This window comes from Myzus persicae, unplaced genomic scaffold (genome assembly GCF_001856785.1).
Source record: "Myzus persicae strain clone G006 unplaced genomic scaffold, MPER_G0061.0, whole genome shotgun sequence".
Classification (NCBI taxonomy): domain Eukaryota; kingdom Metazoa; phylum Arthropoda; class Insecta; order Hemiptera; family Aphididae; genus Myzus; species Myzus persicae.
In genome coordinates this window covers 168,931-178,650 of record NW_019102487.1, presented here as the reverse complement: position 1 = coordinate 178,650, position 9,720 = coordinate 168,931, and the positions used below count along the sequence as shown (strand labels likewise).

At 38.2% G+C, this 9,720-nt stretch overlaps 1 pseudogene; it reads right to left on the bottom strand.

Moving 5' to 3' along the window:
• Positions 1–3,343: 3,343 nt before the first annotated feature.
• LOC111032268 lies at positions 3,344–9,306 on the bottom strand (annotated as a pseudogene).
• Positions 9,307–9,720: the final 414 nt, after the last annotated feature.

Sequence of the window (9,720 nt, the reverse complement as noted above, 5' to 3'; positions counted from 1 at the left end):
CATTTTTTTAGTTATGACCTTCTGTTATGATAGTAAAGTGCAGTTCCTAATATTATTATTATTGCGGGGAAATCGATGGAATAACGGTCGTGTCCTGCACAGTACCTAAAAGGCTATGTATAATAGTGTAATGGGTATATTATATTAGATATCGTTTACCCGTAAGTGGTTTGAAGTTTGAATTAAAGAGTCTATAATCGTGCTTATGACTATTCCTAATATTTGGATTTGATTTCGAATAAACTTTTCAGCCTTAATTCCGCTATAATGGAAATGCCACTGATTGACAAAAATATCATATTATTAAACGTTATTATTAAGCAGTAACGTGTTCCAACTATTATTATTGTGTCAGGGAAATCGATAAAACAACGACAACTGTGGTCAGAGTACCTACAAATCAATAACAATAATTATCATCGTTTACCTGTGAGCGGTATATGAATTAAAGAGTGTATAATTGTGCTTTTGACTATACCTAATTTGGATTTGATTTCGAATAAATTATTTTCTGTATCAGGAATCTACAGAGTTGCAACACCAATAATAGCTGTATAATGCGGGCATACATTAAGTACGAATATATTATTATTAAAATGGAAATTATACATGCACAATGTGCACAACCAACGTCACGATAACATATATTTTATTATGTTAAACGACGACGTGTAGCAACAGTATTGGAGTATTGTGAAGTGTGCAGTTGTAGGTCACCCCCCGCAAAAATGATCACCGGATCTGTTACGAATAAAATTAGTACAGTCAATGGGGGAAAAAAAATATGAGAAATGCTTACAGCATATATTAAGCTCGCTAAAATGCTGAGAGATTATGCGATAAGTGATAATCATTCAAACAGACACATTTCATACCATGTGCAGATGGTTTTTGGCGTAATTGACTATTGAGATTTGGTTTTTTTTTTTTTGATGGGATGATTACTTTTCGAGTAAACACCAGGAAAGCTTTGTGCCCCGACCACCCACCATCAGTTATTTTTATATACCACACAAATAATTTATATTGAACATTTTAAACAGAGATGTCGTGTTGTTGCTCCCAGGCCTTCGATTTCCTATGAAATAGTTGCATTTTATTTTAATCATTTTCAATTTTTTTTTTTTTTATTTATTACAATATAGTGACGCGCAAAACGGCCTGTTAAAAAGGTTTTTGTTACAATAGCGATGTGCAAACGTCCTATACGCTCCTTTATCGGCAGTGGATGCCTATACGTGTCTATATATATATGCCTATATACATGTATTATCATCTATTTAATATCATATTATTACCTGCTGTAACGAATGACGTTCTGTGGTGGGTAAATGGAAGTCGTTCGGCCAGGTGATTTACGGTCAACGTTTCGTGTCGTTTTTATACATTTCGTGCGGTTTTTATCGGCAACTCCGGGACGACCAGCGCTAGAAGGTTTTTGTACGCGTACACGGAGACGACAATGCGACGAGATTACAGTGAGTCGAGCAGACGGCACTAATGAAAAAAAAAAAAAACACCACAAGAACAATACGATAATTATGTAATAAAATGTGTACCTTTAATGATATGGCTGCCTGTGTCCCGCGCGCGATATTAAAAATATATTATTATATAAAGCCCGCCCGCGACCACGACAATTTTCTCAACTGCGCTGATGATGGTAGCCGCCGTTCAGTGGGTAGGTATGTGGTAATTGGTTTCAGGACCTCAAACGCGTTTGCGGTTTGTTTGTGACTTCCGCGAGCTCTCGCAAATCCGCGTTCAATTCGCAAATGTTGTCGTGGGTGTCCTAACGTGTAGTGGTTCTCATACTTTTTTGTTCGCGGAGCCCTTATACGTTCCTAAAACAAAATGCCACGAAGTATACTCAAATAAAAAACACCCAATGCCAATGATTGGAAAGCTTGGCGCAACAACCAGATATTCCACTTATTGGAAGCGTTCAGGAGCAATATAAAATTGTTTTTATTTTTGATTTACATTATCAGATTGTATTATAAATTCATGTTTTTTTAAGTCTACATGTGATGCCTGGCAATTGTACCATAAAACGGTGTAGCTTCGATAATTGTTATGGTTTTTAGGTTTATTTATTTATTTATTTATTTTTAATTTAAACTTACAATGTGTCAACATATTACGAGGTATTATTTATATAATAATGATACGGTTAAGAAAATAATAATGATATAGTTGTGGAATGAAAATAATGGATTTATTGTTTTAGAAAGAGATAACAATAATAATAATATATAAATTCTAAATTTACAAAATACAGGTTTTTTTTTAAAACATTTTAAAAATATTTACATTCTTAATTAGCTTACCTTAAATACATTATTGTAATTGAATAATATAATGTATTATTGGTAGTAAACTGTTTGTACCTACTAATAAAAACTTAAAAGACAATATTATGTATTAGGGTAAAGTTTACATATTAATTTGATTGATATTCCCAAAAATCGACAATGATAGCATACATGAACTGTTTTTAAATTAAGTAAAGAATATTATGGACTAATAATGAACCGTAATATTATAATGTAATAGTTTTCAAAAAAAAAAGTTATGTATATCTAACAGAAAAACATTTGTCGACAGGCATAAACACCTTGTGCTACGTACTTATAGTGTATAAACGACACTTAGAAAAGGTGCTCAGTATACAATATAGGTATATATTATGGTTATACATATATGTCTATAACACAAATCGGTTAAACAGTGAGAGTTTTATAGACAAAAGTATAACTATTGTCGCAATTAAAATTCACATTATGATTTCATTATAACTATGCACTTTGCATTTATGTTTTTTGTGCGAAACTCACTATGTGAACCATCACCAAATTAAGCATTTAATACCAATAATAAAAGTTTCGATTAAAATTATTGAATTTTTCAACAATCGAACTAGAATTTTAAGAATTTTTTATGAAATTTCTAGTATTTTTTTTTTGTATCCGTAGGCTTGAAGACATTATTAAATCATTTAAATTTAATTTTGAGGATTCAATTAACCCATTAGCGCCCATTAGCGCCAACCAGCGGTTCAAGTTCGACGGCCGCGCTTACTGACTTTTTGTGTACAAATGTTGATTTTACTCTTAAACAAGTTACGAATATTACAATAACAAGAAATCGGTTTTTATGAAGTTGGTATCTACGATTAGTATTATGATTTATTTTGAATTTCTGGAAAATAAGGGTGAAACCGACCCTAAAGTAAGGTACCTATCCAATGCCCACCCGGTACTTCGGTCATTAGTAATAAACTAATAACTCATTACCTATGCAATTTAGTAGGACGATGGTTTATTAGCGGTGGCCGCTCTGGTCAAGTGGTTCTCACGTACCGGCTGCACCCGGTCTTCGAGGCGTTATGACGCTTGACAAGGAACGCTGCCGTCCAAGCGGCGGCAGTGGCCACCAGAACGGATCCGAGCGCGTAGAGTACGCAAGGTGCGATCGGTGGCCAGTGTGCACCGCGGCCGCGAGTCGACTGGCCGGTGGACGGCCGCCGCAGGAACATGTCGACGGCCGGTTGGGCTAAACCTTTGCCGAGCAGCGTGGCGGAACAGGAGGCGGAGAGCTGTTCGCGGCCCAGCGCGCAGACCGCGACCAGCGGTTCAAGCTCGACGGCCGCGCCAGACACAGGCCCGACCAGGGACTCCGACCATTGTGCGTGAACTGCCGACTGCAGTGGCCACTGGAACGGGTCGGAGTCCGATGTGACGGTGGCGCCGGTCAGCAGAACAGTGCCGCCGACGGCCACAACCGCGGCGTACTGGTAAATCGACGCCGAGCCGCCGGGCGACAGCACGTCTGAAGCCTTGGGCGCGATAAAACGACCGGCCGCGGCCAGCTGTAGGGCGGCGGACTGCGCGGGCGCGGCAGTGGCGTACGCCAAGTGGCTGATCGCGTGGACGGCCGACACGGCCAGAAACCCGACTGCCGGAGTGCCGCCGAACCGTGGAGGTCGCCACCTCAACAGCCGCCAACGGGTGTTTTTCAGGTGTCCGTCGTCGTCGTCGTCGTCGTCGTCTTCATTGTCATCGTCGTCCGTCGAAGACGCCGCCGCCGCCTTGAATTTGGATTTAAACAGCGGCGGCAAAGGAGACGATACCACCACGGCGCGCGTAGTAGAGGTCCGTGGCCGCCTTAAACGCCGTCGTCGTGACTGCCCTCGCGTTGATCGATGTCTGCGCGGACGTCGTCGTAGCGACGGGCCTCGTGCAGGTCACCTCGTCCTGTTGAACCATCCGGTCCGCATCAGCGATCGCGGGTTTGTCGGTCAACGAGCACGCCGATGTGTTCAACATCATTCCGGACACGATCAGAATGCCACCTCTGCGGGAAAAACCATGTACAATAATAACGACATGCTGTGATGGCGGAATTCAAAGATCGCAGTGTTTGGTTGGATTTGGTCAGGTTAAGGGCCAGACGGGCCAGTTGTACCGTCTACGGTTTCACTTCGATCACGCTTAATCGGCTGATAACAGGTTTTATAGCCGGCCAAACTCGGCCGATTAGACTTCGGTTGACTTTAATCGGTGAAGGTACACAATACTGGCCCTGAGGAGTCTAAACGAATCACATTTTCAGTCGAGTCTCGATAACTCGAAACGCAATAAGGAGAGGAAAAAATACGTTCGATTTGTGTATTTTTCAAATTACCTATACATTCAAACTCATATATACTCAAACAATATCTTTTTAAAACAATTTTTGTTAGGAATAAACAATCCATACAGTTAAGGACATTAAGTTCATGCGGTAAGGATAATGCGCGTACACATGCGTTACATTTCGAATAAGAAGCCATCCGTTTGCGACACTTATCTTGATTACAAAAACCCAACTCAAGAACCCTTCAAGGAGCAAATAATTCGAGTTACCGAGACTCTACTAGTCTACGTACAGTGTGTTTCTTTTTAAAGGTAACACTAAATAATTCTGTCCGGTGACATCAGATTGATATGCGGTTTTCGGGAAGCGACAGGGAATACATAAATACACATTTCTTGATGATTTTTACATTTTTAGATCTCTCCGTGTGCGCAAGCGCAGTACAACTTTCATTTTTTTAAATTGCAATGGGTGTTTTTAATACAAAATCCTTATAGACCAAATTTTTTTAAGTTATTTTAGTCCTTCTCGCCATACCTCTAAAATCAAAATTGACTAAATGACAACGAGTCAAAGTTTCGATTTAAATTATATTGAATTATTCAACAATCGTTCAAAAAATGTGTATTTATGTGTTCCCTATTTCCTCCCGAAAACCGCATATCAATCTGATGTCACTGGCCAGAATTATTTAGTGTTACCTTTAAAAAAAAACACACTGTATAGTATATAGGTAATAGGTACCTATAATACACATATAATATGTTGTGCCGCGAGAGTTTTATAGACAAAGTCGCAGTTCAAATTTAAAATGCGCATTATAATATTTCATTCACTGTGCACTTTGCATTTTGCATTTATGTACCTACACGAAACGCATAATATGCAATGGAATAATTATATATATTATCATTGGCATTGACAGTGTAGTGACGGTCACGAATGCGAACCTGCTGTGACGATATTGTGTTGAAATTGATTGGCAGGTGTACATAATACTATGTGTGTGTGTGTGTGTGTATGTGTGTGAGTAAGAAAAATGATAAAAACGTGATTATGGTGTAATAAACTACGGAATTGAGTAACACTGAATTCAGACTTAAGAGCGAAAGCTCTCTTGCGACTGATCGAAATGACGTTATGACGGGTACAATAATATTAGGTAATTACCTGTACCTACTACATTTCACAGACGAAATTGTGGTGACAACCGTTAAGGCACGTCGTTTGAAAACATCGCAGTGCCCACTAACTATATATGCTAACCACTGTATATTGTGTAACGACCAACAGCAAATAACGATTTAAAGTTTCCTCTAAATAAATAAATCATTAATATCAGTGTGTAAGTGTATTTTTTCATGTTAGTATATTATTGCATTCCATACAAATTACAACTATTGATACATATTTTTTACTCGCGTCTATTGATAAGTATAAATTATCGGTTTTTTAATGTACAAGGAATGCGTTCTAATAATATCATGTTTTTCTTACGGACTATATATTATATTATTACTATACTAAAGTACCTACTCGAGTATTAAATGTTGATAACTTATTTGATTTATTTACTGTTGACAATTATTCGTAAGCGTTCCACGAAAAAACGTTTCAAAATCGGAAATATTCAAATATCCATTATATATGTTGCCTATACGTCTTAAAGTTTTTTCTGAACTACAAAAGTTATCGTATGTGTTTGAACAGACGACATAATATATAAGGAATATAAATACTATTATACACCATATCCCAATAGTCCCAAATCATTTTTTTAATTTTTTTTTTTTATATGAATTAAGCCACGGCAACTATGGCCATTGACAACAAAGAGTTTAACTCTAAATTATTTACATGATATATTTAAGTTACATCAAATCATTTCTATATAATATATAGTGGACAATATATACCTACACAACTACGTATATATGTCCGGGATGGCGAACATTTTTGTACCAGCGTGTCAAATAAAAATGTTGGTTGGATTTTGTTTTCCCTGCGTGTCAACTAATTCGATAGCCCTTGAATTTTTTTTCCAAAAACTTGAATATTATCAAACTTCTAGACATTCGCGCGTGTCACTAAAATAGTGTGCGAGTGTCAAAGGTTCGCCAACTCTGGTATATGTGCTACAGACAAACATATCGTTGAGGTTTCAGATTCATTTTGCGCCCCGAAATCGTCAAATTTGTGTCATATTTTCGCAATCAATTTGCAACAATTTGCAAACACCAATAATGATGTGTTTCAATGTTTGTGTGTAGCACCATATAGCAAATGTCTTAACTGACTTTTCGAATTGGTTGCTGAAAAACGATATCGAATAGTTTCCGATCGGACCAAGTTGGGGTGTCAACTTCGAGTGTTACATCGTATTTACTACAATGTTTTATAATAATTGTATATATTACGTCACGTACCGGTGTAATACAAGATGGTTATCACTATATTATGTGTATGGGCATTACGAACATAATATTATTATTTACCCGTCTAATCGGAAATCTATGATTGCAGCGGAACGCCGGAGGACGGGGTAAGAAGGGGGGGGGGGAATCCTACCCGATCTCGGTCGTCTGCGATGCAAGGCTATAAAGGTTATGTTAGGTATATCCGAAAAGAGGGTATTCAAAAATAGCGCTCGTGCGGATGATTAACCGGCACGACGTAAATTTCTAAAACGTCGCGTCGTCGGAGGCGGAGGCGAGCGGGGGTGGGGGACCGTGATTTTCGTACCGCGGTGGTCGGTTTCGTTCGTTAGCCGCGGCGACAATAATAATTGGAAACTATCGGCGGCGGCCCGGCCATAAATCCCGCGACGTTTTTCTCCCCTCCGCGTCCTTTTTGGGCCACTAATCAACGCCGCGCACCCCGCCGCCGCTTCCGACGACGCGCGACGACCTCTTCCGACCGCGGAGTCACCGCCCGAATGATTTACCGGATCTAAAATCGGCTCCAGCTGGAAGAGGGAGGGGGGGTGGCGGAAGTATAGAATACGTTTTGTTCTCGGGCGCGTGCAATTAGCGACAACGCGTACGGCGGTCTGACGTCGGCTGCTGCTGGTGATTTACTGACCGCGACGGACGAGAACATTTTTGTCGTCGACGCTGCACCGGACCGGTTGACGCTCCCCGCGTATTATTTGTCTTCGCACTCGGCCGCCCTCCCAGAAGTCTTCTGCGGGGAGGCCGACGGCTGGATGACCGGGAGTGGTAATGAACGACCCAAAATAGAACTACAATATTATATGGATAATAGTAGCTGGTACCGTAGAATAGATTAAACAACGCCGTGTCTAGATAGTCAACGACAACGGAATTGCAATTTATCGCTCATTATATTTTTAATTTGGATTTGACTCGCTGTACAGAGGTAGGAGACGAGTATAGAGATATACTTGTTTCCCATCGCCTACTGCAGTCACAGTGTATGCGGCACTAGTGAGTCGAATCAAACAGATTTAAATAATGAGCGATAAACCCGATTGCATTGGTCTTAAATATCTAAAAAAAAATAACCTTAAATACCTAGCCTATTAGTAATCAATCTATGACAGTGATCCCCAAACTTTGTTTCCAATCGTGCCCTTCTTGGGACACGGTGCTATGTTTTGAATATCACAAGAAACATAGATAAAATATTAACGTTAATTCTCATTGTTGATAAATGATGATCAATTTTTACAGTTTTATTTAACATATAAATAGGTACAGTAGAACTTCGATTAACCGTCACTCGATTAATCGTCACTCTCTGTTATCCGTCATCGGTCATCGCCGAAAAAAATAATTAATTAGGCGATTAGACGATTGTCAAATGCTACGCAAGTCTTACTTCTACGTCAAATACGTAATATTGCTGCTAAAAAAGCTAGAGAATCAAAAAACCAAACTAAAATTACAGATTTTTTTTTTATAATATGTGTGGTATGTATGTTTATAATTTATATGTGTTATAATAATTAATTTATATGTTATATGTAAGTAATTTTTTTTTAAGTACACACACGTAAAAAATATAATAAATGTGTGTACATAATATATGTATGCACACGTTTTTTTTTGCAAAATTTCCGTTAACCGTCTATTCGATTAACCGTCATAGCCCCGGTCCCGACAGTGACGGTTAATCGAAGTTCTACTGTACATTAAAAACATTACAATAACAAGAATGCATCTAACCTACAACTAAAACATGCTTAAAAGAAATTATGATAAATATTAAAAATAGAGAAAAAATATTATGGACTTGAATATCAGTATATCACAACATTGTAACTATAAATGAGAAGCATTCAACTTTCAATTTTTATTTTTGACAACTGGAGTCAGTAGTTGGGCGGTTGAGTTATTTGGTTTTAGTTTGTAGCGCAATCCAAAAGATGAACTCTCGTTTTCATAAGATTGAATTTGGAAAATCGCAAAAATTAATTTCAGTAAATTCAAAACAATGTAGTGTGAGGTGTGGTGCCACTGCAGGGAAGTGCTAGCGGTGGTCTCAATTAATCCCGATGCAGAGTTTGCGAACCACTAGACGCACGAAACGTGGTATGATATTATAATGAACTAGCTGATTCTGCACGGAGTTACAGCCGTGACAAATTAAATTATGCCCGTGGATTTACCCCACGTCGAAAGGTTGTTTTAATGTCTCGAAGTACATTTTGTATATTTATGTTCATTAAACCACGTCGTTATTACTATAATAAAGTATATAAACAGGCACGATGTTCAGGCCCATTGGTTCACCTTTAGCAAACACTGACATCTAGAAGTATTTGCGTAACCGTAGATTTTTAGATTTATACAATACGCAAGTGCATCTATTAATAATATTCACCAAACCGAGATAGACAATATTGCTTGTGTTAATTTAAGCATTTACAATAAAAAACTTTGTATTTGATTTATAATGCGAATGTAATATAACAATACGTATACGATATGCTGTGGTAGTCTGGTGTAAAATGTCTACTTGAGAAATCGTAAATAAATAGGTATATTAAAACATTTTGTTGTTTATAATAGTTATTATTAACCATTATTATTTTACACGTCTTGATGTATTTCTAATGAA